At 42.4% G+C, this 27,375-nt stretch overlaps 3 pseudogenes; all 3 read left to right on the forward strand.

The window, feature by feature from the left end:
• Positions 1-1,264: 1,264 nt before the first annotated feature.
• Positions 1,265-4,164, forward strand: LOC136465857 (wall-associated receptor kinase 5-like; annotated as a pseudogene).
• An 8,293-nt stretch (positions 4,165-12,457) lies between these two features.
• LOC136465858 (wall-associated receptor kinase-like 9) lies at positions 12,458-13,850 on the forward strand (annotated as a pseudogene).
• A 3,104-nt stretch (positions 13,851-16,954) lies between these two features.
• LOC136463817 (wall-associated receptor kinase 4-like) lies at positions 16,955-19,988 on the forward strand (annotated as a pseudogene).
• Positions 19,989-27,375: the final 7,387 nt, after the last annotated feature.

Raw genomic sequence — 27,375 nt, forward strand, 5'->3', positions numbered from 1 at the left:
CATAACAAACAAATGTTATAGATGTTCCAATCCAATGTTTCAATTGTAAATGATTGTTGATGAATGCTTGATGCTCATGCTCATGTTATGCAAGTCAAGTTATGCAAGGCTAACACCCGAGGTGTTACAAATTTTGATAGAGCTGCATCTACACAAAAAAGAAGGCGCCTCTAAAAAATGGTTTATATGTAGTAGTGATACAAGCTATTAGGAATTACTTTACATGTTCCACAATGTTTATCCGGTTCTCATGGCTAAGAAACAAGATTCTTGATTAATATTTGATGTATTTTGCATCATATTTGTTTTTTACACAAAAATATATAGATTTTTGGTACTTCATCTATGTCATAAGAATAAGAAATAATTGAATTTCATAAAAAACTTTAAGTTTTGTGTCACCTTGGTAAGCATACTGAATAAATATTATGAAGTAGAGGTACTAGTTTAGACTTAATAAAGTTCTTTAAAATATTGGAGCAACCGATCAAGGAATCTCATGAGCAATTTTATTTTTCCCAATACATCGAGAGATCTTGGATCTTTACATCGAGAGCATTTGGTTTATAATTGTAAGTCGTTTTGGTTTTCTAGATTTATACTTTTTACTTATACGTAGACATAGTGTATATCTAGGTGTATAGTAAAAGCTATATATATCTAGAAAAGCTGAAACGACTTACAATTTAGAACGGAAAAAACACTAAGCATGAATATTTATACACAACCCACTTTATTTAGTCTACAAATACATATTACATACCTACTCGAATATGAAGCTGCAGTATGTGCAAACAGACCAGAGTGGGCCTTTTATTTTGATGGTATATAACTAACTCCCACCAAGAGTATGCCTTATCATCTTTTTCAAATTATAGTTTATTTTACTGTTGTCATGCATCTCTGATTTTGATCAAGTTTATGAAAAAGCTATCAATATTTACAACATCAAATTAGTTGTGAATGAAAATATGTCTTGGTAGTGTATTTATTTGAACATGTAAATATTACTATAGCTCTCTAAAAACTCAGTCAAAGATAGAAAAAAAAAAGAACAAAGCTAAAGAAACTATGATTTGCCTCGGAGTCGGAGAGAGTACATATGCAAGAATTGCACTTCAAAAATGTATTTTGATTGACTCGTGACTAGGTGGCAATTCAAAGTCTACCCTGGTAAACTCTCAATCACGCACTGAACGATGAATGTGATATATGGCCACATAACTACCACAGCACTCACAGTTCCTATGTATCCATCCCAGCTATGTTCTTCAACAGTAGCTTGGAAGAATCTGGTATGAACACCCACAATATATCTTGGAATGCCCCCGCCAAGGGTATTACTATCCCCGGTTATAGCACTTTCTTCTTCCTTGGCTGCGATTTTGATGTTGACTTGTTTTACTCTGTGAGGAACCCTATGGGCTCCTGCATGAGCAGGTGCCACGGCAAGGTATTGCCGAATCAAGGGCCTTGCAATGGGTTTGGTTGCTGTTCCATCCGTCTACAAAACGACATCTCAGGCATTCAAGGAACAATTGTTCGGGCTGATAATATGGCAGCACAGTCAGATCCTCTGCACCCTGGCATCATGGCTTTCATGTCGGATGATGGAGATTATTACACGCATAATGCGACTGATCTTTCCTTAAGTTGGACAAATGCAAGCAAGATTGATGACACTGCACATGAGGTTGCCATCATAGACCAACCAAGCTGCGAAAGCGCCCAGATGAACAACGCAAGTTATGCTTGTGCCACCGACAGCTATTGCCAAAATGAGTCATATGGAGGTTACAGCTGCTACTGCTACAATGATAATAATAATTATTACACAGCCAATGCTTACCTTACCGAAGGATGCATGCAACAAGGTGCTCCCTGCTTGCTTTTCTCTAAAAAAAAGAAAATATTTAACATTTTATCTTCTTGTCCTTACTCTTATCAATCTATTGTTATGAAGCAGATTACAACCCCAAGCCTAAAGAACACTGCCAGAGGTCATGTGGGAACATGTCCATTCCCTTCCCTTTCGGGCTCAAAGAAGATTGTTTCGGAAACGAAAGGTTCCTGCTTAACTGTACAGCCGCAAATGAGACGCTTTTTAGCACAAGATTTGCACAGTATCACGTGACTGGTCTGTCAGTAGATGACGGGACTCTTGACGGTTAGCAACAAGCTAAACATTGCTAGCTCCGGGCCACCGAAAGTGGAGTGAACCTTAGCCCTGTGGAGGACGAATTTGATTTTTCTATGGAATATGACATTGTTATACGATGGGCAGTTACAAATTCATCTTGTGAACAAGCTATGCATGGGAATAGAAGTAAGTATGCATGCCGCAGTGGAAACAGTGATTGCAAAAACGTGATCCATGGGAAAACATTTATGGGATATCGTTGCAAGTGTTCTACAGGCTACACAGGAAATTCATACATACAGGACGGCTGCAAAGGTACATACCTTTCCTCCTTCACTATGTGCTACAACATAACATAGTTCACACCCGAAAATGGAAAGAAAATTAACAAATTCACATACTCTAAAAAATTTGTAATTTGTAGTTAAATCCGACTAGGCAGATTTAGACAGAAGATTCCTTTTCATCGGCTTGGTATGCAAGTATGCAACCACAGATTATGATGATCAACATATATAAATTACGAGAATTGACTGTCTACAGATATTGATGAATGCTCACTGCCAAACTACTGCAACGGTACATGTCAAAACATTCCTAGAAGCTATATGTGCACACCGTGCTCTCATACCCAAGAATTTGATTTCATCAAGCGGCGTTGTGTTACATCAGCTAAGCAACGAAATCTTCTTTTAGGTAAGCCATAGCATACAAAACTCCCTTGAAATTATAATTTGTAAACGTTAACATGATTTCATAACAACAACAAATGCATATAGGTATTGCAATTGGAACTGGTTGTGGCCTTGGCTCCATATTTATTGGATTGGGTGTAATTCTACTTGCCAATAAGTGGAAGAAAGGCATCCAAAAGAGACTTTGGCGAGCATACTTCAAGAAAAATCAAGGTTTGCTATTGGACCAACTGATCTCAGATGAAAGCGCTGCTAGCAAAACAAAGATATTCTCATTGCAGGAACTAGAGGAGGCGACTAACAACTTTGATGATACTCGTGTTCTTGGTCGTGGAGGACATGGAACAGTTTATAAAGGGATTCTATCAGACCAACATGTGGTGGCCATAAAAAATCCAAAATAGTGGAGCAAACAGAGATAGACCAATTTATCAATGAAGTTGTCATTTTGTCCCAAATCATCCATCGTAACGTGGTGAAACTGTTTGGTTGCTACCTAGAAGATGAAGTTCTCTTGCTTGTCTATGAGTTCATTTCAAATGGCACTCTGTATGAACTTCTTCACACAGATACTATAGTAAAATGCTTGCTTTCATGGGATGATCACCTGAGGATTGCAGTGGAAGCATCCGGGGCTCTGGCTTATCTACACTCAGCAGCTACAATACCAATTTTTCACAGAGATGTCAAGTCTTCAAATATACTCTTGGATGACAACTTCACCACAAAGGTTTCAGATTTTGGTGCTTCAAGATCTCTTTCACTTGATGAGACCCATGTGGTGACAATTGTTCAAGGAACATTTGGTTACTTGGATCCAGAGTATTATCATACCGGTCAACTAACGGAGAAGAGTGATGTATACAGTTTTGGAGTAATACTTGTGGAACTCTTGACAAGAAAGAAGCCAATTTTTATTAATGATTTAGGTGCAAAGCAAAGTTTGTCCCATTTCTTCATTGAAGGACTTCACCAAGGGTCTCTTATTGAAATAATGGATACTAAGTTGTGGAAGAAGCAGACCAGGAAGAGATTTGTGAAATTGCCTCACTTGCAGAAGCATGCTTAAGGGTAAAAGGAGGAGAGCGACCGTCTATGAAAGAAGTGGAGATGAGGTTGCAATTCTTAAGAACAATGAGGCTGAGAAAAAGACATCATTTACCTGAAAAAGATGGAGATATTGAGCCTTTGCTATGTGGAAAATCTAAGAACTCACTTAAACATATCGATCTTATTAATGCTGCACATATACCACCTCAAGAGACCTCGAGATGCTACAGTTTGGAACGAGAATTTGTACCTTCGTTTAGGCGACGCTCACTGCATTAGGGTAAGATTATAGAGGGCTTGCTTATATACTGCTGCACCTGAGATATCATATATTTAGAAGTTGCATTTAATTTCGTATCTTTGGATGAGATTGTTTCACACAGATTCATTTTATGTGTAATATGCACAATGTACTGTAGACCAGATGGCTTCTATCTTTCTATATGATGGCTTGTATCCCTTCTATATTTTCTGTAGATGCATATAGGGTATAGCATCAGGTCCCTGTATTAAAGGTAAGGTTCTATAAGAACATAGTTGTGGTTGTCGACAAGTCTATTGATGATTTGATATCAATTGCCAATGGCTCAATCAGTGGCTCCGGTAGCCATCAGACTAATACATGATTTCAACTGCAACACGTTGCTGCACTTTTTGTCATAATCAGGCTAGCACATGATTCCAGTAGGCATCAGACTAATGTGAATTGACACTCATATATGAGAACAGAAAGATATGGCAAACTCACTCTTCCCTTCAATGTCCTTGCATGACAGTACCAACTTCGTTGTCCTCTCATGACATTATCAATAGGACGGCCGTCACGTGTATTCAACACATAACTTCAAAGTCGCATTTGCAGATATGAAAGTATGTACAAGTCTACCCTACCGATGCAACTGATCTGCATATGGAAAATCTGAATTACTAGCTTGTCGCATTTTAGACTTTTAAAACTTCTGCAAGTGTGAGCGCACGTGGATCATCAGTACCTATATTTTGAATATTTCGTACCAACTATCGGTATTACATACATGAAGCAATACATTCCACTGAAAATGACCATGGCGCAAGGGAGCCTACCAATTCAAGGAGACAACAGTAACCAAGGCCACGGGGGACGCCTCAACCGGGTGCTCGTGCTGGGAGCCATGGAGGGGAGAGGAGGAGAACCCGAGCCCAAGGGGAGCAGTGGAGCAGGCCCCGCTCAGGCGCTCAGCCTATTCTGCTTGCTCTACTGTCTGGCGACTACCGACCCTGCGGTGACCTATCAACAGCAAAGTGTGGCACTTAGCAGCGTCGGCGGCGAGGAGTCGAGGACAGAGTAAGTAGCATTGACTGACGGCTTGGCGCAGGAATTGTTGGGCCTCAAAGGATTTTCTTCGGTGGGCCAGGGCGGAGCTTGTGTAAATATGGCCAAGAATTGTTGTCAGCAGCTTGGGTCAAGGACAACTTTTAACACGGCAAGCATCCAGGTAGCCAGCATGGTCACCGCGCTTGGGCCTCATCCTCACGTCACCAGACAATCCTACTACCAATTCAGTGTTGTTGGTGCTTTGCCTTGATTTGCTAGCAGGGTTTTCCTTAAGTCACTGGATCACCAAGCATGATCCGATCCAAGTTATGGCTCTGACCACGCTGTGGTGCCTGCAAGGGTGACCCTAGTAATTGGCCGTGGTATAGTGTAACCAAATGTTTAAAGCACTACTCTGCAAATCCAATGCTAAGCACAGACACTTTTCAGTTGTCAGAGGATATGAAGTTATGAACTTTGTTCTAAATTCAGATTTCAGAGTCGTGAGTGCATCATGGTAGGTGCCCGCTCTCTGTTTAGGCATCCTTTTCATAAACTGATCCTCTCAGTCCATATGGATTAGAGTGAAAAATGTACTAATTTTCTACCTTGAATTGAAGGTGATATGTTTTCAGACAAAGTGGAAGCCACTAGAGAGTCATGCCTAAGGTAATGACCCAGCAATGGGGCACTTAGTCGTGATACTTTGGTTTTGTCGTTTTCCATACCTACAAACGATCACGATGAACTAGTGGGCTCTAATGGTGGTAGATGTTTCAAGCGACAGACTTGACTCGACTAAGAGCATCTCTATTAGCCTCTCATTAATAATCTATCTATACTCCAATATATAAATACTAAGGTAACATAATATACTTTTTATGGAAATAGACAGTACATATGTGTAGATGACAGCTGAAAAGTGATGGTTCAGGTGGGCCATTATTCGGCTGCCTTCCACTCTGTAGATGATGAGATGCCGACCCTGTCGAGTTAGGATGGATGCTCTCCGAGTAGTGGACATTTTGTTGGTTTTTAATTTCGGTATTAGAAAACTTTCAACCACCTTCGAAATTACTGGAATTCAGCCAAAGCTTCGCCATTTTAGAGAGTTAAACATGAAGTACGGTTTTTTCCTAGAAATTTCTAGATCTAAATAAAATATTAGCACAGTTTAAGACCACATGTATTGAGTAAAAGAATATGCAATATAAGACATAGAAAATATGAGTCTACAGTTGTATTGCATGTATAATATGAAATGTTAGAATTTTTATTAGCCACCATCGGAATTCATGAAATTTCACCAAAACTTGTGGTCCAACCCAGTTAATCACTGTGTGATATCCGGACCATGGCCTTTCTCAACCGTGTATCCTTTTCGGCTTTGCCTATGTATACACACCGCTGTAGTGACAGCTGCCTAAAAACTAGCGATGGAACGTAATACACATATGAAATTGATATATGAATGTTACTACTCTCTTCATACTGGTAATTAAGGTCGTTTTGGACAGGATTTAGCATACCAAAGAGTAATTAATTAGGGTACATGTTTCCCTATTTTTCCATATTAAATAGGGTTACGGGTATTGTACATGCAACAAAAGTTTACAACCTGAGTGGTTAGCGCATCGAGACCGAAGGCTACCGAAGGGTCGTGGTTAATGGGGGAGGCGTGCGCGTACATTAAACCAGGAGTTGAGGGGCATTAGCGTCCAAAACATATTTTGTTAGGCGTGAGCTAAAAATACGGAGGACTTTCGTCAAAAAAAAAAAAATCTGGTGCACGCGCCTCCGTATCTTTCCCAGATTCGGAAAAGCAGCAACCGCTGGGCCACATCTGGGTACCAGTTCGAACCACACCGACACCGTGCCCGTGGCCTTTCGTCCAATAGTGCGCGGGCGCAGCCCACGGTCCTACATGGCATGCCCACAAAATCGTCCAAGTTCTTTTCACGGTTGGTTCTTTTGACGTAGGTACTGGTCGGTGGTTGGCTAACGTGTCACCGATCAAAATCGTGATTACTCGTGACCATGAATGGTGAAGTGCGCCAGCAGCACACGAACAAGATGTTGTTGATGGACGCCACGAACTGGACCCACTCGGACCCTGGCAGGTACCGTTGACAGCGCACGCGTGCGCCAGTCGATGTTCCGCGGCGCGGTGGCCACGTATTTCGATCTCGCGAGGCTGTGGAGCTTCGTGGTTTGATCTGCGGCAAGATGGGCACGAAGAAGACTGGGAGGTTGTTCTGGGCTGGTGATGAAGAGCCGAAGGGGTTGGGGTCCTCGTACTCAAGGACACCGACGACGGTGGTGGTGTCGAACGTGCCTAGCGTGTGGTGTACCACCACACCTTCCCTTCATGTAGTAGCTCGCGCCGGGGTACATCGGGCTTGACATAGAACGCGTCCACGTCGACGACGGTGAGCATGTGGTTGGCAATAGAGAAGAAGAGCTCATCGTTCAGTGTGGCGTTGATGAGCCGTGGCGTTGATGAGCCGAGGCAAGAATTTCTTGTCGGGCTTTATGTACAAACAAAATTCATGACTCCATGTGCAACGCGCGGGCACATATTCAGTACTAATACTAAACATATAGTTCTCCTATGGATTCGCATATAAGTACCCATTTAACTTTGTTATATGTAAATATCCATGTAATGAATTTTAGAAATAAATCATGTAATGAGATATCAAAATATAATAAGTATACTAGACTTTTTGGGGCTCATGTTCATCTAAAAACTATCAAAGTGACCGTTTTAGTCTTAAACTTTATATTTTGAATTCAGTTTCACCTCGTATTAGTCCTTGAACTTTATATTTTGAATTCAATTTTACCTGTGAATAGCAAAGTGCATTTTAATCCTTCAACTATTTCTTTGCTCATTGTCATTACTTGCCCTACATGGAACGTCGTAATGTCGCGCCTGTTAGCACTAGGACCACTCACGATTTAAGATAAATGGTCACCGTTAGGTCCTAGTGCCCCTGACATTGTCCCTAGCTATCGAATTGGACATCACACATTCGATATTTATATCCATATAATTCAAAATAAATATAAATATAGATCCAAATATCCTTGAATATGAATGATTGGATTGTTCAGATCCGTATCTAGTTTGGATATCATATATTCAAATTGTTCAACTATAATATTATTTTTTTTCATTCCAATAATTAAATATAATTTCTAGCTTATAGATAAAAACATATTGTTTTTTATCATAATTGGTTATTAGTTGAGCCTCATGCTAGAAATAGCTAAGAAAAAGATGTAGATTTGTTGTTGTTCTAATTTACCTGCATTTTCTTAAATTATTCCCTCTATTTTAAATTGTAATTCGTTCTATCTCTTTTTAGTGTATATCTAGGTATATCGCAATAGTAATATGTCTATAAAAGTCAGAATAATTTATAATTTAGAATGGAGGGAGTACTAAATAGTGTTTATAGCAGCTATAATTATTCCACAAAAATAATGTATTGTAAGATATATGTAAAAATGACACTATTACAAGATAACATTCCAAATAACATTAGAATTATTAAGATAAAATTTTCTATTTGACACTGAAAAAATTTATTCTCTCTTATTTGATAACCAAACTTGAAATCTTTCTTATTTGTCTACCCTTTCAATTTTCCTTACCTATCTGGTACTTCCATCAGTTTCAAGGTGTAATGGTGAAAGGTCCTAATGGCAAGAGTGGGGTGAATTGCCTATAAAAATTTTTATAACAACACTTAACAAGGTGGTTAGATAATTATGAAGCGGAGCGAGTGTTGCGCTAGCCTACTAAAAAATACAAGCCACCTACCATAATTCTAGTTACTATAGTCTCTAATTCACAAAAGAGGCTAAGTCACTACTAATAAGTTAGTGAGCTCTCAAAGACTAACTAAAGAGCCTTACTAACCACTACACAAACAAGAAATGTAGCTCTCAAAATTAACTACACTAAAGAGCTTAGCTACACTAGATAATGTAAATACAAGTGAGGGTAGTGAAGATATACCGACGTGGCAAGCGATGATCAATCAATCAATCACAAGAAAACCAATGAAATCCTCAGGACAAGATGACACAATGATTTATCCCCGAGGTTCACTTGCTTGCCGGCAAGCTACATCCTCGTTGTAGCGATTCACCCACTTGGAAGTTCATGCGCTAATAGGCATCACATGCCTAACCCGCAATCGGGTGCCACACAACCAACACAAGATGGAGATCCACAGGCGTTCCATGTGTCACCTCCGTTAAACCTCGCGTGTGCGATTCCAACGATCAAATTCAAACCCTCACGTGTTAATTTAAAACCAGACTCGCGGCAACACGACCTGATGCGCCAACGCAGCATCCGATCGCTCCTGCGCCCGAGCCAGCCACGTAGTGACCAGACGCGCTGCTCCTCGCGGCTTCTCAGCGTTAGGTCACTTCCAGTAAGCATCCAGAGGCGAAATTTCATGACCGGACGCGTCAGATCACACGTGATTGGACGCGTCGGTGAGTTAGGTCAACTCTACCTCGCTCTGTTGCTTGCGTCAGCGTACGTCATACATGACTGGACGCACCTCCGTCGCGTCAGGTCACTACTTGGGCCAGCGTCCGGTCAGGGACTAACGCCACACTCTTCACTGCACCGATGACCGGACGCGCCGAACCCCGAGTCCGAACACTACGTGACCTGCGTCCGATTAGAGGAAAACAACTCCTCCACTTCACCAACTTCTCCACCCTTGAACAAATATGCCGACCACCAAGTGTATCACCTTGTACACGTGTGTTAGCATTTTTTCACAAACAATTTCAAGGGTGTTAGCACTCTACTAGATCTAAATGCATATACAATGAGTTAGAGCATCTAGTGGCACTTTGATAACTGCATTTCGATATGAGTTTCACCCTTCTTAAAAGTACGGCTATCTATCCTAAATGTGATCACACACACTAGGTGTCTTGATCACCAAAACAAAAGCGCCCTATCAAATTCACCTTTGCCTTGAGCCCATTTTGTTTTTCTCTTTCTTCCTTTTCAAGTCGAGCACTTGATCGCCATGGCCATCACTACCATCAACAAGATCTTCATTTGCTCCACCACTTGGAATAGTGCTACCTATCTCATGATCACTTAGAGCAAATAGGTTAGCACATAGGGTGTCATCAATTCATTAAAACCAAACTAGAGCTTTCAAACGGTGTTAAAATCCAATGTAAAAGACCGTTTTGTCCCTGCTGCCTCACGTGCCGCCATAGCCTCCTCACCGGCGGTGTGGTTGGAAGCCGACGCGACGCGTGGGCTGGGTGCGCAGGGGAAGCCGGTAGCTGGTTGCGCGGGGCATGGGTCGGCGGCCAGGGAAAGGGCATGCGGGCTAGACCGGGCATGCGTGGACGGCGGCCTAGGCGCGAGCAATCTTCGGCGCCGCATGGGGCCGCAGGTGGTGGCAGCTCCGGGGCATGAGGAGGCTGTGGCGGCGTGTGCGGAGGCAGGGCGTGGGCGGTAGCAGGCCGTGGCAGCGCGTGGGGGCCACAGGGCGCACCGGCAACGAGCCACGATAGTGCGGGTGGCAGCGGTGACAGCTAACCACGGCAAGAGAGATGGCCAGTGGGGACGGCCAGTCACGGCGAGAAGAAAGGGAGAGAGAGGAAGAAGAAAGAGACAGAGGGCAAAAACATCATTTCACAGCTGTTCTCTCACCTCATAAGCTCGAAATAAATATTTTAATACGTCTAGTGTCCTTCAGCAAATTTGGTGTCCGCGGGCAAAGTGACATCACTTTCAGTGTCCATTAGCAATTTTTGCCATGTTTTTTTCTTAATTTAAGTATGCTAGAGATAAGTTCTTTGAGAATAATTATATAATTGAATGCATATTTATACCCATTATTCATCATATATATGCTTAAATTTAATGTGATTACCATATGCCGCTATTAGAACTTAGCATCCATAATAGTGCCTCCTATCTCGACACCAATTCACTACCAACTCGTGCTATACACTTTTTAGTACCTTGTAGTTCAAAGACTACAATGACTATTCTGCCTATATACGACCAAAACAACGCTTGACCTAGTATTAAGGTTTCGTATTTCTTAAGTTGCTGATTCCCACTTTCACATGCAAGACTGGTGAACAAGATAAGGAGATCTCACTTCTTTTCTTGTTTGGCTAAAAATAACCATGCATGCAAGATCTAAAGAGACTCGCATACACGTATTAACTTTGCAGGTTAGCTTCTCAAAGAAGATAGCGTGAGGAATTGATTTCAGTTCTCTCTTTTTTTTCAAAAAAGAAAAATGATACATAGCATGAGATGCAGACCAGACGTGTAATCCTTAATCATCCAGCATGACAGTGTTGCCAAATGAACGCACTTGGCGAGCCGTTAACTCGTTTATTTGGTTTTGCCATGGCCCATTAGCAATGAGCTTTGGGAGCTAGCTAGTGAGCCTGTTCGGTTGGCTTGTGCTTGTCGTAAATGATCGTAAATTTCCAGCCGGAACAATATTTTTCTCTCACACCAAACCAGCCAGCAGTACTTCTTCACGAACCAGCAACGAACAAGCCTAGCCAAACGAACAGGCTTTGAATTATAGCTTGATAGGTATGCATTTAATAGAAATGAAGAACTCATAGATTTGTTTTTCAACTCTAGAGTAGACTAAAATTCGAATTTAATCAAAATCTTTGACCGGTATAGTATTGTTTCGGACCTCACCGAAATAGATAAATTTCACAGAAATTCGATCATTTTGGGCCTGAACCCTGGTAAACTCTCAATCACGCACTGTGATATGCCCTCACAGTAAAGAATTTGATTCTAATAAGGGGCAGTGTGTCTAATCGACTAAGCAATGGAACCTTCTTTTTGGGTAAGTCATAGCAAACAAAATCCCCTTGCAATTACATTTTGTAACATTAACATGGTCTTATAACCACAGCAAAGCCAAAGGGTGCCTAGCTCAAAGGGTTAGGTGACCCGGCGGCACTCCTCAGGTCCTGAGTTCGACTCCCCGTGGGAGCGAATTTCAGGCTGAGGTTAAAAAAACCTCCTCGTCCGTCCCCATAACCAAAGCACTGGGGGGGGGCATCGGCCCAATTCTCACTTGGGCGACGGAAAGCCACCGTGTAAGGGTGGGGGCGGGGGTTCGGGGGTTTTCTCGTCCGGGTGAGAAGGTCCTTCTTCTTATTTGTAATGCTGCGGGGGCAGTCTTAACACCCCCCCCCCCCCTCCCCCCAGTCGAGTTTTTTTTATAACCACAGCAAATGCATATAGGTATTGCAATTGGAATTGGTTGTGGCCTTGGCTCCATATTTATTGCATTGGGTGCAATTCTACTTGTCAATAAGTGGAAGAAAGGCATCCAAAAGAGAATCCGACGAGCATACTTCAAGAAAAATCAAGGTTTGCTATTGGAGCAACTGATCTCAGATGAAAGCGCTACAAGCAAAACAAAGATATTCTCATTGGAGGCACTAGAGGAGGCGACTAACAACTTTGATGCTACTCGTCTTCTTGGTCGTGGAGGACATGGTACAGTTTATAAAGGGATTCTATCAGACCAACGTGTGGTGGCTATAAAAAAATCCAAAATAGCGGAGCAAAGATATTCTCATTGGAGGAACTAGAGGAGGCGACTAACAACTTTGATGCTACTCGTCTTCTTGGTCGTGGAGGACATGGTACAGTTTATAATGGGATTCTATCAGACCAACGTGTGGTGGCTATAAAAAATCCAAAATAGCGGAGCAAATAGAGATAGACCAATTTATCAATGAGGTTGTCATTTTGTCTCAAATCAGTCATCGTAATGTGGTGAAACTGCTTGGTTGCTGCCTAGAAGATGTGGTGCCCTTGCTTGTATATGAATTCATTTCAAATGGAACTCTGTATGAACTTCTTCACACTGATACTACATTAAAATGCTTGCTTTCATAGGATGATCGCATTAGGATTGCAATAGAAGCATCAGGGGCTCTTGCTTATCTACATTCAGCAGCTACAATACCAATTTTCCACAGAGATGTCAAGTCTTCAAATATACTATTGGATGACAACTTCACCACAAAGGTTTCAGATTTTGGTGCTTCAAGATCTCTTTCAATTGATGAGACCCATGTGGTGACAATTGTTCAAGGAACATTCGGTTACTTGGATCCACAGTATTATCATACCGGTCAACTAACGGAGAAAAGTGATGTATACAGTTTTGGAGTAATACTTGTGGATCTTTTGACAAGAAAGAAGCCAATTTTTATTGATGATTTAGGTGCAAAGCAAAGCTTGTCCCATTTCTTCATTGAAGGATTTCACCAAGGGTCTCTTATTGAAATAATGGATACTCAAGTTGTGGAAGAAGCAGACCAGGAAGAGATTAGTGAAATTGCCTTACTTACATAAGCATGCTTAAGGGTCAAAGGAGGAGAGCGACCGACTATGAAAGAAGTAGAAATGAGGTTACAATTCCTAAGAACAAAGAGGCTATGAAAAAGACAACATTTACTTGAACAAGGAGATATTGAGCCTTTGTTATGTGCAGAAGCTAAGAATTCACTCGAACATATCAACCTTGTTAATGCTACCCATATAATACCTCAAGAGACCTCTAGGTGCTACAGTTTGGACCAAGAATGTGTGTCTTCGTTTAGGCCACGCTAACTACATTTGTGCTAGATAATAAAGGGCTTTGCTTAGATACTGATTTATCTGAGATATAATATATTGTGAGCGCGCGTGGGACTAGTACCTATCTTCAGAATATTTTGTACCAACTATCGGTAATGCATGAAGCAATACATTTCATTGACAAATGACCATGGCGCAAGGGAGCCTACCAATCGAAGGAGACAACAGTAGCCAAGGCCCAAGGCCGCGGGGGATGCATCAACCGGCTGTTCGTGCTGGGAGCGTCGGAGGAAAGAGGCGGAGGGCCTGTTCCGCTTGGCAGAGCCTCTACCGACTACGGCGACCTATGAACAGAGAAGTGCGGTGCTCGGCTGAGTCGCGGCGAGGAGTCGAGGTGCTCGAGGACGGAGTAGCATTGGCGCAGAAATTGGGCCTGAAAGGATTTTCCTTGATGGGCCTGGGCGATGCTTTCGTAACTATGGCCCAAGAACTGCTGTCGGCAGCGTGGATCAAGGACTTTTAACACGCCAAGCATCCATCCAACCAGAAGCATGCTCACCGCGCTGGGGCCTCATGTCCGGACAATCCTTACTCCCAATTCAGTGCTGTTAGTTCTTTGCCTTGACCATTTGCCAGCAGCTTCGGCCAAGGACGACGAGGATGAATTTAACACAAATCTGGTAGCTGTATGTACGCCGGATGAGTTTAACACAAATCTTCTAGTAGTGTCGATTTGCTTCCCTGAGCTTTTTGCTGAATTTAAAAAGCACTATCAAATTCGAATACCGGACAACGCACTCCTTTTAACTTTCAAAACCTGAAATTCGGAGATGACCTCGTCCCTCTCGCAGCTGGTCTCCAAGAGTCAAGTGCATGCACTCCAAGCAGAACACGCAATCGGCTGCACAAGGCCTTGCAAGCGGGGCGGTGGATTTCAGAGATCATTTGTGGTGTCTCAGTCCAGGCGCTGGTACAGTACCTAAACCTCTGGGATCGACTGACAGAAGTAAACTTGAGGCAAGGGTGACTGATAAGCTCATTTGGCACCGCTCTCTGAGTTGGGAGTTCAACACTTCAGCTCCAAGTTGTCCTACACAGCTCTTCATTATCTTGGATCCCTACCTTTTGAATTGAAGAGGAAGTTTAAAGTACTTCTTCCGTCCTAAAATAAATGTATATCTCGCTTCCTGAGAAGTCAAAATTTTTAAGTTTGATTAAATTTATAAAAATATACTAATATTTATGATGTATACTAACAATCGTTAGATTGAATATGAGTATACTTTTATAATAACTTATTTGAAGATACAAATATTGACACTATTTTCTATATTCTTAGTCAAACTTAAAAAAGTTTGTCTCCTTGAAAAATGATATGCGTATTTATTTTTTAAATATATTTTAGTACTCCCTTTGTCCCAAAAAAACATCATCGCAGCATTTGAAGTACGTCCAGAAAAGAATAATGTTTTAAACATAGGTCCCACTTAACATTCCTTTTCTGTGGCTACCCGCCCGCCCCATCCCTCCCTCGTCGTTCTCTGTCTCTCCCTCCCTAGCTCCTATTTTCCTCTGCCCCCTCCTCTTCCTCTTCACTGGTGACCCCCTCTTCTTCTCCTCCGCCGGTCGCCCCCTCTTCTCTTCCATCGGTGGGAGGCCGGCGCACACCTTCCTCTTCTTCTCTGTCAGCGTTGAGGTGACACTGCCTGGCGAGGCTACATCGGGGCGGCGGAGATCCGGCCCCTCCCTCCTCTGCTCCTCCCATGGCCGTCAGTAGCCTCTCCTCTCTCACCGTCAGAGAGAAGGCTCGGACGGAGAGGGCACGGAGTCGCTAGATCTGGAGTGGGCTATGGCCTCCCTTTGCAGTGCTCAACAAGGAATGGACCAGCAGCAAGGCGAGGCGAGGCAAGGCTTGGCGGCCACCGGCCACCATGTGGATCTGAAATTTTGAATGTGGACGGGAGAAGAGAACATGACAGAGACATTGTGGGGCTATTTTGGTCTTTTTTTCCTTCTGAGACGGTAATTCTAAGATGGAGGGAGTACGTTCTAGAGAGTCAAGTAGACAAAAGCTTCTACTGACCAGCATACTGTTCCATACACCATACTATAGTCGGTCCTCGCAATTGCTAGCTGTAGAAAGAGTAAACGCCACTATCACATCAGCCTTGCTGTAAGGATTGAGAAATGTATGGACAGACTAAACGCTGAATTAGTTTCAGTCATTTCAGCTGCTGCTCATAATACAGAGACGGTAACTCGTGAGAAGACTCAAAACTCCATCAACCATGTAAGTGGTTCTACCCCCCTGTCCACAAAAGAATGTGCGAGTAGGAGTAATTTTAAGTTAATGTGTCTAAAGTTTAACTAAATATATAGATAAAAATATTAATGTTTATGGCATTAGATAAATATAGTATAAAAATATATCTTATGACAAATCAAATGATACGTATTTAATATTATATTAATATTTTTTATTTATAGTTAGTTAAATTTAAAATATTTTAACTTTGTATTATACTAGAATTGCATTCTTTTATGGACAATGGGAGTATATAGTTAGTCCGCTATATTGGTAAAGGGGGGAAACATTAGCAAAAATAAGACACAGGGATTTCATCTATTGCTTCTAATTTTAGCGTCCACTTTTTCATTATGCTTGTTTGGATTCCATGAAATTAAAACCAATATCTAGAAAGTGCTTCTTATTTTATTATTAGATTATTTTCAATTTCTCTTAATTCCAAGACACCAAACAGGGCAAAGAAATCTAGTTTAAACTCTAAAAAGTTAGGGATATACTAGAACTCAACTGTCTCTAAAAACTCAGTCAAAGATAGAAAAAAAAAGAACAAAGCTAAAGAAACTATGATTTGCCTCGGAGTCGGAGAGAGTACATATGCAAGAATTGCACTTCAAAAATGTATTTTGATTGACTCGTGACTAGGTGGCAATTCAAAGTCTACCCTGGCAAACTCTCAATCACGCACTGAATGATGAATGTGATATATGGCCACATAACTACCACAGCACTCACAGTCCAGAGTCCAGCCGCTAGCACGAAAAACCGTATCTATAGCTTTTAAATATGAGTAGTAGTTCCGGTAACCCAGAATATAATCCCGACACTAAACACCACGCAGACAAGCTGATTGGCTTAATGATGAGCTCGAGTAGAGTAATGGTTTGTGCCATGGTGTTCGCTCTGGCGTGCTTGGCGTTGCCGGCCATGCCACCTGCATCCGCAAATGACGGAGGGATACTGTATGTCCCGTCCACTGCCACCATAGCTAGCCACTGCCCCTCCAGCTGCGGGGACATCGACATCACCTACCCCTTCGGTATTGGGCCCGGCTGCTTCCGACAAGGCTTCGAGCTTACCTGCAACCACACCACTCAACCTCCAAAGTTGTTTCTGGGTAACAGCACAACTCAGGTTAAGCACATTTATGGTTCCTCGGTATCCATCCCAGCTATGTTCTTCAACAGTAGCTTGGAAGAATCTGGTACGAACACCCACAATATATCTTGGAATGCCCCCGCCAAGGGTATTACTATCCCCGGTTATAACACTTTCTTCTTCCTTGGCTGCGATTTTGATGTTGACTTGTTTGACTCTGTGAGGAACCCTATCGGCTCCTGCATGAGCAGGTGCCACGGCAAGGTATTGCCGAATCAAGGGCCTTGCAATGGGTTTGGTTGCTGTTCCATCATTCTACAAAACGACATCTCAGGCTTTCAAGGAACAATTGTTCGGGCTGATAATATGGCAGCGCAGTCACATCCTCTGCACCCTGGCATCATGGCTTTCATGTTGTTCTCAAGTGGTTACACGCAAAATGCGACTGATCTTTTCTCAAGTTGGACAAATGCAAGCAAGATTGATGACACTGAACTTGAGGTTGCCATCATGGACCAACCAAGCTGCAAAATCGCGCAGATGAACAAGGCAAGCTATGCTTGTGCCACCGGCAGCTATTGCAGAGATGAGTCATATGGAGGTTACAGCTGCCATTGCTACAATGGTTATTCCACAGCCAATGCTTACCTTTCGAAGGATGCATGCAACAAGGTGTTCCCTGCTTGCTTTTCTCTAAAAAAAAGAAAATATTTAATATTTTATCTTCTTGTTCTTACTCTATCAATCTATTGTTACGAAGCAGATTACAACCCCAAGCCTAAAGAACACTGTCAGAGGTCATGTGGGAACATGTCCATTCCCTTCCCTTTCGGGCTTGAAGAAGATTGTTTCGGAAACGAAAGGTTCCGACTTAATTGTACTGCTGCAAATGAGACGCTTTTTAGCACAGCATATACACAGTATCACGTGACTGGTCTGTCAATAGAAGACGGGACTCTGACGGTTAGCAACAAGCCAAACAATGCTAGCTCCGGGAAAGAAGTAATAATAGCTCAGGCCACCGAAAGTGGGGAATATGACATCGTCGGCCCTGTGGAAGACGAATTTGATTTTTCTATGGAATATGACATTCATCTTGTTATACGATGGGCAGTTACAAATTCATCTTGTGAACAAGCTTTGCATGGGAATAGAAGTAAGTATGCATGCCGCAGCGGAAACAGTGATTGCAAAAGCGTGATCCATGGGAAAACAGTTATGGGATATCGTTGCAAGTGTTCTACTGGCTACACAGGAAATCCATACATACAGGACGGCTGCACAGGTACATCAGCTAAGCAACGAAATCTTCTTTTAGGTAAGCCATAGCATACAAAACTCCCTTAAAATTATAATTTGTAAACGTTAACATTATTTCATAACAACAACAAATGCATATAGGTATTGCAATTGGAACTGGTTGTGGCCTTGGCTCCATATTTATTGGATTGGGTGTAATTCTACTTGCCAATAAGTGGAAGAAAGGCATCCAAAAGAGACTTCGGCGAGCATACTTCAAGAAAAATCAAGGTTTGCTATTGGAGCAACTGATCTCAGATGAAAGCGCTGCTAGCAAAACAAAGATATTCTCATTGGAGGAACTAGAGGAGGCGACTAACAACTTTGATGCTACTCGTGTTCTTGGTCGTGGAGGACATGGAACAGTTTATAAAGGGATTCTATCAGACCAACGTGTGGTGGCCATAAAAAAATCCAAAATAGTGGAGCAAACAGAGATAGACCAATTTATCAATGAAGTTGTCATTTTGTCCCAAATCATCCATCGTAATGTGGTGAAACTGTTTGGTTGCTGCCTAGAAGATGAAGTTCCCTTGCTTGTCTATGAGTTCATTTCAAATGGCACTCTATATGAACTTCTTCACACAGATACTACAGTAAAATGCTTGCTTTCATGGGATGATCGCCTGAGCATTGCAGTGGAAGCATCCGGGGCTCTGGCTTATCTACACTCAGCAGCTACATTGCCAATTTTTCACAGAGATGTCAAGTCTTCAAATATACTCTTGGATAACAACTTCACCGCAAAGGTTTCAGATTTTGGTGCTTCAAGATCTCTTTCACTTGATGAGACCCATGTGGTGACAATTGTTCAAGGAACATTTGGTTACTTGGATCCAGAGTATTATCATACCGGTCAACTAACGGAGAAGAGTGATGTATACAGTTTTGGAGTAATACTTGTGGAACTCTTGACAAGAAAGAAGCCAATTTTTATTAATGATTTAGGTGCAAAGCAAAGTTTGTCCCATTTCTTCATTGAAGGACTTCACCAAGGGTCTCTTATTGAAATAATGGATACTCAAGTTGTGGAAGAAGCAGACCATGAAGAGATTAGTGAAATTGCCTTCCTTGCAGAAGCATGCTTAAGGGTAAAAGGAGGAGAGCGACCGTCTATGAAAGAAGTGGAGATGTGGTTGCAATCCTTAAGAACAATGAGGCTGAGAAAAAGACATCATTTACCCGAAAAAGATGGAGATGTTGAGTCTTTTCTATGTGCAGAAGCCAAGAATTCACTCGAACATATCAACCGAGTTAATGCTACCCATATAATACCTCTAGAGACCTCTAGGTGCTACAGTTTGGAGCAAGAATATGTGTCTTCATTTAGGCGACGCTAACTGCATTATGCTAAGATAATAGAGGGTTTGCTTATATACTGCTGCATCTGAGATATCATATATTTATAAGTTACATTTAATTTCGTATCTTTGGATGAGATTGTTTCACACAGATTCATTTTATGTGTAATATGCACAATGTACTGTAGACCAGATGGCTTGTATCCTTCTATATGATGGCTTGTATCCCTTCTATAGTTTCTTTAGATGCATATAGGGTATAGCATCAGGTCCTTGTATTAAAGATAAGATTCTATAAGAACATAGTTGTGGTTGTCGACAAGTCTATTGATAATTTTATATCAATTGCCAATGGCTTAACCAGTGGCTCCGGTAGGCATCAGACTAATACATGATTTCAACTGCAACATGTTGCTGCATTTTTTGTCATAATCAGGCTAGCACATGATTCCAGTTGGCATCAGACTAATGTGAATTGACACTCATATATGAGAACAGAAAGATATGGCAAACTCACTCTTCCCTTCAATGTTCTTGCATGACAGTACCAACTTCGTTGTCCTTTCATGACATTATCAATAGCACAGCCATCACGTGTATTCAACACAGAACTTCAAAGTCACATTTGTAGATATGAAAGTATGTACAAGTCTACCCTACAGATGCAACTGATCTGCATATGGAAAATCTGAATTAGCTTGTCGCATATTAGACTTATAAAACTTCTATAAGTGCGAGCGCGCGTGGATCATCAGTACCTATATTTTGAATATTTTGTACCAACTATCGGTATTACATACATGAAGCAATAAATTCCACTGAAAATGACCATGGCGCAAGGGAGCCTACCAATTCAAGGAGACAACAGTAGCCAAGGCCATGGAGAAAATGCCTCAACCATCTGCTCATGCTGCGAGCCTTGGAGGAGAGAGGATGGGATCCCGAGCCCGAGGGGAGCAGTGAAGCATGCCCCACTCAGGCTGTTCCGCTTGCTCTAGTGACTGGTGAGTACCGACCCTGTGGCGACCTATGAACAGCAAAGTGCGGCACTCGGCAGCGAGGAGTCGAGGACGGAGCAAGTAGAATTGGTTGGCTTGGCATAGGAATTGTTGGGCCTCAAAAGATTTTCTTCAGTGGGGTCAGGGCGGTGCTTGCGTAAATGTGGCCCAAGAACTGCTGTGGGCAGCATGGGTCAAGGACGATTTTTAACACGGCAAGCATCCAGGTAGCCTGCATGCTCAATGTGCTTGGGCCTCAGTCACCGGACAATCCTACTTCCAATTTAGTTTTGTTGGTTCTTTGCCTTGATTTGCTAGCAGGTTCTTCCTTAAGAAAGTCACTGGATCACCTAACGTGATCCAAGTTATGGCTCTGACCACACTGTAGTGCCTACAGGCGTGACCCTAGTGATTGGGCCGTGGTATAGCCGTATAGTGTAAAGAACCATCCAAATGTTTAAAGCCTGCTCTCTGTTTAGGCATCTTTTCATAAACTGATTCTCTTGGTCCATATGGATTAGAGTGAAAAACGTACTAATTTTCCACCTTGAATTCAAGGCCATTGCTAATGTGGAAGCTACAGGAGAGTCACGCCTAACGTAATAACCCATAAACTTCTGAGAAGCAATGGGGCCCTTAGTAGTGATATTTTGGTTTTGTCATTTTCCATACCTACGAACGACGATCACGATGAATTAGTGGGCTGATAGTGGTAGATGTTTCGAGTAGACAGACTTGACTCAACTAAGAGCATTATCTCTATTAGCCTCTCGATAATCTATACTCGACTAAGAGCAAGGTTTTTCTTAAGTCATTGGATCACCTAACATGATCCAAGTTATGGCTCTAACCACACTGCAGTGCCTGCAAGCGTGACCCTAGTAATTGGGCCATGGTATAGTGTAACCAAATGTTTAAAGCACTACTCTGCAAATCCAATGCTAAGCACAGGCACATTTCAGTTGTCAGAGGATATGAAGTTATGAACTTTGTTCTAAATTCAGATTTCAGAGTCGTGAGTGCATCATGGTAGGTGCCCGCTCTCTGTTTAGGCATCCTTTTTATAAACTGATCCTCTCAGTCCATATGGATTAGAGTGAAAAATGTACTAATTTTCTACCTTGAATTGAAGGCCATTGATATGTTTTTAGACAAAGTGGAAGCCACTAGAGAGTCATGCCTAACGTAATGACCCACAAAATTCTGAGAAGCAATGGGGCACTTAGTCGTGATACTTTGGTTTTGTCGTTTTCCATACCTACAAACGATCACGATGAACTAGTGGGCTCTAATGGTGGTAGATGTTTCAAGCGACAGACTTGACTCGACTAACAACATCTCTATTAGCCTCTCATTAATAATCTATCTATACTCCAATATATAAATACTAAGGTAACATAATATACTTTTTATGGATATAGATGTTAAGCCCTAGGGATCATCTAGGTGTAGATAGGAGGGTGAATCGCTTACTGGTTGATTCAAAATCGGCCTAGAACATGAGTCAGGAGAGGGAGACAGTGAGAGAGGGAGATGTGTGTAGGTGTATCTGACCGTCGGCTTTGGAGGATGACGAGCCATCCATGGCGTAGTCGTGACAGAGGGTGTCGGGGTAGTAGAAGCAGTAGTGTCCGACGCGGTGTAGACGTCCGGCGTGGCGCAGAGGCGGTGGTGGCAACGGCGAAGGCGATGGCGCTTCCCGTCGCTTACAGCTCCCCTTTCTAGATCAGACTGGGGTTAGGACATCACGGTGGGGCCGGCGTCTATGGTGAATCTCATGTCTTGTGCCCCAGCCCCTACCGTCCTTTTATGGCACTGCGCGACGGGGGCCCATCAGCCAGTAGAAAGGCTGAGCGACCCCGATCAGGGCGCGGATCACGGGCCTAATTGACCGTTGGGCCAATTGGTAGAGATCAACCTAACATTCTCTCCCTTGATCTCACCTTATGTCTTAAACTTAACTTCCTCTTTCTTTTTCCTATTTTATCATAGATTAGTGCATAGAGCGTGCCTCATTGTCACGGTCAGTTGCCATTAGATTTAACAGCAACAATGCACCTCTCTGTTTTGAAACAGATACTCAACTAGGCTCTTAGTATCTAGAAATCATAGGCTTTCCATAAACCCATGTCGACTGTGTGTTCTCTGAACGCACTGGGTGGTAAGCCTTTGATAAGTGGATCCGTAAGTACTTACTCGGTATTTATGTGCTCAATGCTTTCAAAATGATTCTGAATTTTCTCCTTTACAACATATAACTTAGTGTCAATGTGTTTGGCAGCACACTTGACCTAATATCTTAGGAGTTAACTTACTTTAAATGGTTATTGTTGTTGTCTACCATTGTTAAATCCGGGTACAAATTCCCTTAACCTCCTTTTGCCTGTTCCTTAAGCCTCATGTCAAGCTATACTATGGTATGCATCACTGATGACACCACACCTATTTCTTTGGATCTTTTTTACAATAATACTCTAACTGCTAGTGTTAGCAACTGTTGTGGATTTCACTACACATCTCGCCAAAACTTAATATTTGTACCCCCAACTATTTGAGAGTACTTGTTCTTTCTTACTAAGCATGAGGCCTATGATATTTTGCAAAATTGCAAGACATTCTCATCTCCATTCCAGTGATATTTATCTGGACTGGACTTCTGCCAAAATATCCCGGATACGTAAACTGCGTCAGGGTAAGTTCTTACTTGTACTTGTACACTCATCAAGCTTCCAACAGCTGAAGCATATGGAACCGTGTTCATTTGATCGATCTCATATCGGTTCCTAAAATATTTCAAGTTCCCAAATCTATTACCCTTGACTATAGGAGCAGGCGTAGGTTTACCCGCATGCATACTTTATTTCTTTAGAATCTTTTCTAAGTATGCCTTTGCGATAGTCCTAATACCCCATTTTCTTTTATCTCGGTGAATTTCAATTCCTCGAACCTTTGACGCTTCACCAAGATCATTCACATTGAAACTTGAGGACAAAACTTCTTTTTCTCCAATGACATATTAACATCACTACTAGTGAGTAGAATGTCATCTATTTACAGGATATGGAAAATGAGTTTTCCATTCTTGAAGTTCGCATAAACGCTATTGTCCTTCTCATTTTCTTTAAAACCCAAACTTTCTCATTGTTTCATTAACTTCAAATACTACTGTCTAGAGACTTATTTTTAATCCATAAATAGATTTCTACAGGCGGCATCCCATACATTCTTTTTCTTCCATGACAAAACCTTTGGGTTGTGCCATGTTAACGTTTTCATATAAATCCATGTTGAGGAATGTCGTCTTTACATCCATCTGATGTAACTCTAAATCGTAATGTGCCAATAACACCATTTTGATTCTAAAGAATCCTTGCATGAGTCTAGAGAGAAAACTCTCATCGTAATCTATTCATCCTCATCGAATTCATTTCAACTTTCATTAAATGAGTAAACGCTTCTCATGGTTTCTTAAAATGAGGTGGGATCACCCTTCATTTGAATTTCTTTACTAACATAGACTTCATAGTCATAAAAAAACTGGTTTACTAATTCTTTGAGACCTTCTGGGGCCTCAGCTATTGGTACTTTCATATGGGGTTGTTGTTGCTCTTCATTGCCAAGAGACAATTGATTCTATAGGCTCCTGTATAACAAGATCCTTGTTTACATTATTCATCTTCTTTGAAGAGCTAACAACAGGTGTTGTATTAGTCATACAACATCAATAGGTATTGAGAAACTTGTTGCTCTTGAGTCACTGTAGTGGGCACGCAGTCCCTCTTCTCTTCAAATCTTAGGTCTCTACATACCTCTACATACCATGCTCCCCCAGATCTTCCCATCTTTTCTAAAAATGGTATATCTTTAAATATCTTATTTTGGGTTTAATCTGTTAAAACCTCATATGGCGCTTTAAGCACCACCTTAACATCTTTTTGGCTGACTACGCTATTTTCCTGTCGGAACTTTAAAAGGTTCAGGAATTTAGCTATTTCTCTGCTTAGGGGTATCATTGTTGTGACAGTTGTACTCCTCCAACGGTTTCATCTTAATTAATCTTTATCTCACTCTTAATGAAGTGTATCTTTCTTAATTGATCTTTATATTGTCTCCCTCAAAATATGGCATGAACTTTAGTGCCATAATTTTGAGAACTATTCAAAAAACCTGTGATCGAGGAGACACTTATAACTTACTTCATTCACTTGATCATGTCATGTAAATAAAGTTATTTCTTGATCCGTTTAGGAGTACACTTTCTTTATTTCACTTCAAGAACTCAATGAGGTCTTTTTATTAATTGTACTTTTGCAAGTCACGCTTACATCTTTTTCTAATCCTTTGGTTAGTATTGACCATGACGATGCATTTCTATTGTGCCACGGTCAATATTAGGACAGCATAAGAGCTACCCAAACTTCTCTTGCTATGCGGGATACAAAACATGTGAATCATCACAAAACTTCTCCCGCCATACACGATTGACTAGCATAAGTACTATACCAAAACTTCTCCCCATGCGGGATAAATCTATACACAATTTACTGTAACGAAAAATTAGTCATGATGACTAAAACATTCACTTATTTCTTCATTTTCCAATTAAATCTTTCTGTTGGTTCCAATTTAATCAGAAAATTAGTAAACTAACAAAAAATAGTCCTAAACAAGCTTGACTCAAGCCTTTTCATTCACATAGCCTAGCATTACAATTGAGTGATCTCGGTTAAAATTAACAAGGTACTTCTGCATCAATTCTACATCACCGTTGGACAGAAAATAGAATTAATGCATAAAACTCATAAATCAACTTAAAATACATATAACTACTCTTCAAAATTAAATTCTCCCGTTGGTTTGAATTTAATTAGAAGATAATCAACATTAAACTTTGTAGCGGAAACATGAGAAAATTCTTTATCTACTTTTCAGAAGCAGTTTACTTTACTCATCTACTCTCCGACAAAATTATCCCGTCCGTTCAAATTTTGACAGAGATTCAAACTAGACAAAAATCTTCAAAAATTTGCTTCTGAAAATAATAAAACAAAACAAAAAACGTCACAGTGCATTTGGGCCAAAAATACTCGCGCGTCGTGCGCTGTCGCGGCCCAGCCGTGAAAGCTGGCCTAGCCATCTGCGCGCACCATGTCGTCCCCGCGCCTAGTTCGCAACCTAGGCCTAGGCCAGGAAATCACTAGCCCACCTAGGCTAAATCCAACCCGAGCGCTATCGGCCGTTGATTTGCATCCGACGGTCATCTGCGCTTCTCGCCCGAGTAGAAACCCCACAGCGGCTGCTCCCGTCGAAACCCTAGGACCATTCATCACTTCACTTTCTCTCTCTTCCTCAGCGCCACGACGGAGAAACGACTGCAGAGTGGCACCGCCGGTCCCTTCACCGGTGAGCTCGCTCGCCCAAGGCTGAGCGGGCCACCATCGAGCGGTCTGGGCGACGGTGCCCTTAGCTCTGCGCTGCTCCACTCCTCTGACCCTAACCTTATTCTGTCTCTCCCCTTTCTCTCTCTCAGCAGCAACCATCAACCGAGTGAGCGTAGAGAGCCCCCGGAGCCGAGAAAGAGAAGGTGGCACCGTCGCTCACTACTAGAAATGTGTTCATCAATGATGATTCAGTCGTGACGCTTACAAATTTTGTCACAGAACAAGCGCTTTCTATGATGAAATTTCCAGCTTCATCATAAGTAACAAGTGACGAAGCTTTGGCACGAAGAATAATGACAAAAACAAAAGAATCGTCATAAAACAACAAAACTAAATCGTCATAGATCATTTGGCTCGTGTACCACCTCGAGGACGTGGCGCCGTGGTCCACCAGTAGGTCCCACCTTGAGGACGTGGTGATGTGGTCCCACCATTGGGTCCCAACCTCGAAGACATGGCGATGCGGTCCCACCAGCGGGTCTCAACCTGAGGACGTGGCGGCGAACAAGTGGGGCAGCGTGGCCCACACGGTCCAGCTAGACCTGCTTCCTTCCGCCTCCCTTTTTTTGCCAAAAAATAGCGCATGCAGGGAGATTCGAACCCACGACCTACTGCTAGACATGTTGGTGCGTTACCACTAGAGCACTCGCCGTTTTGTGATAAAGGCATGCATGTTTTTCTATTTGTAAACGTATAACATGATAATTGAAACTTGGTTCCCTAAATTGAATTGATCACAGTTCATGGGCCCTAAACCCATGATCGCACGGACGTGGGCGCAGACAAACCCTCGCGCCATGAGAGTAGCGTCGGGCGAGCACAGCAAATCAGCGCCGGCGATCGTCGGATGGGCAGAGCAGCGCCGGCGAGCGTGGAGCGAGGAGAGCAGCACCAGCGAGCGTGGGGCAAGGAGAGCAGCGCCGGGCAGTGGCGACGCGTGTGGGACAGTGCGGCAGTGCCGGCGAGCGTGGGGCTGGCAGAGCAGCGCATGGCGCGCGAGCAGAGGAGCGCTGGGTAGCGGCGGCGCTCGTGAGACAGAGCAGCGGCGGCGCGCATGGGTCAGTGCACCAGCATCGGCGATCGTGGGGCGGTCAGAGCAGCGCCGGCGATCATGGG

The sequence above is a fragment of the Miscanthus floridulus genome, chromosome 7 (genome assembly GCF_019320115.1).
Source record: "Miscanthus floridulus cultivar M001 chromosome 7, ASM1932011v1, whole genome shotgun sequence".
Classification (NCBI taxonomy): domain Eukaryota; kingdom Viridiplantae; phylum Streptophyta; class Magnoliopsida; order Poales; family Poaceae; genus Miscanthus; species Miscanthus floridulus.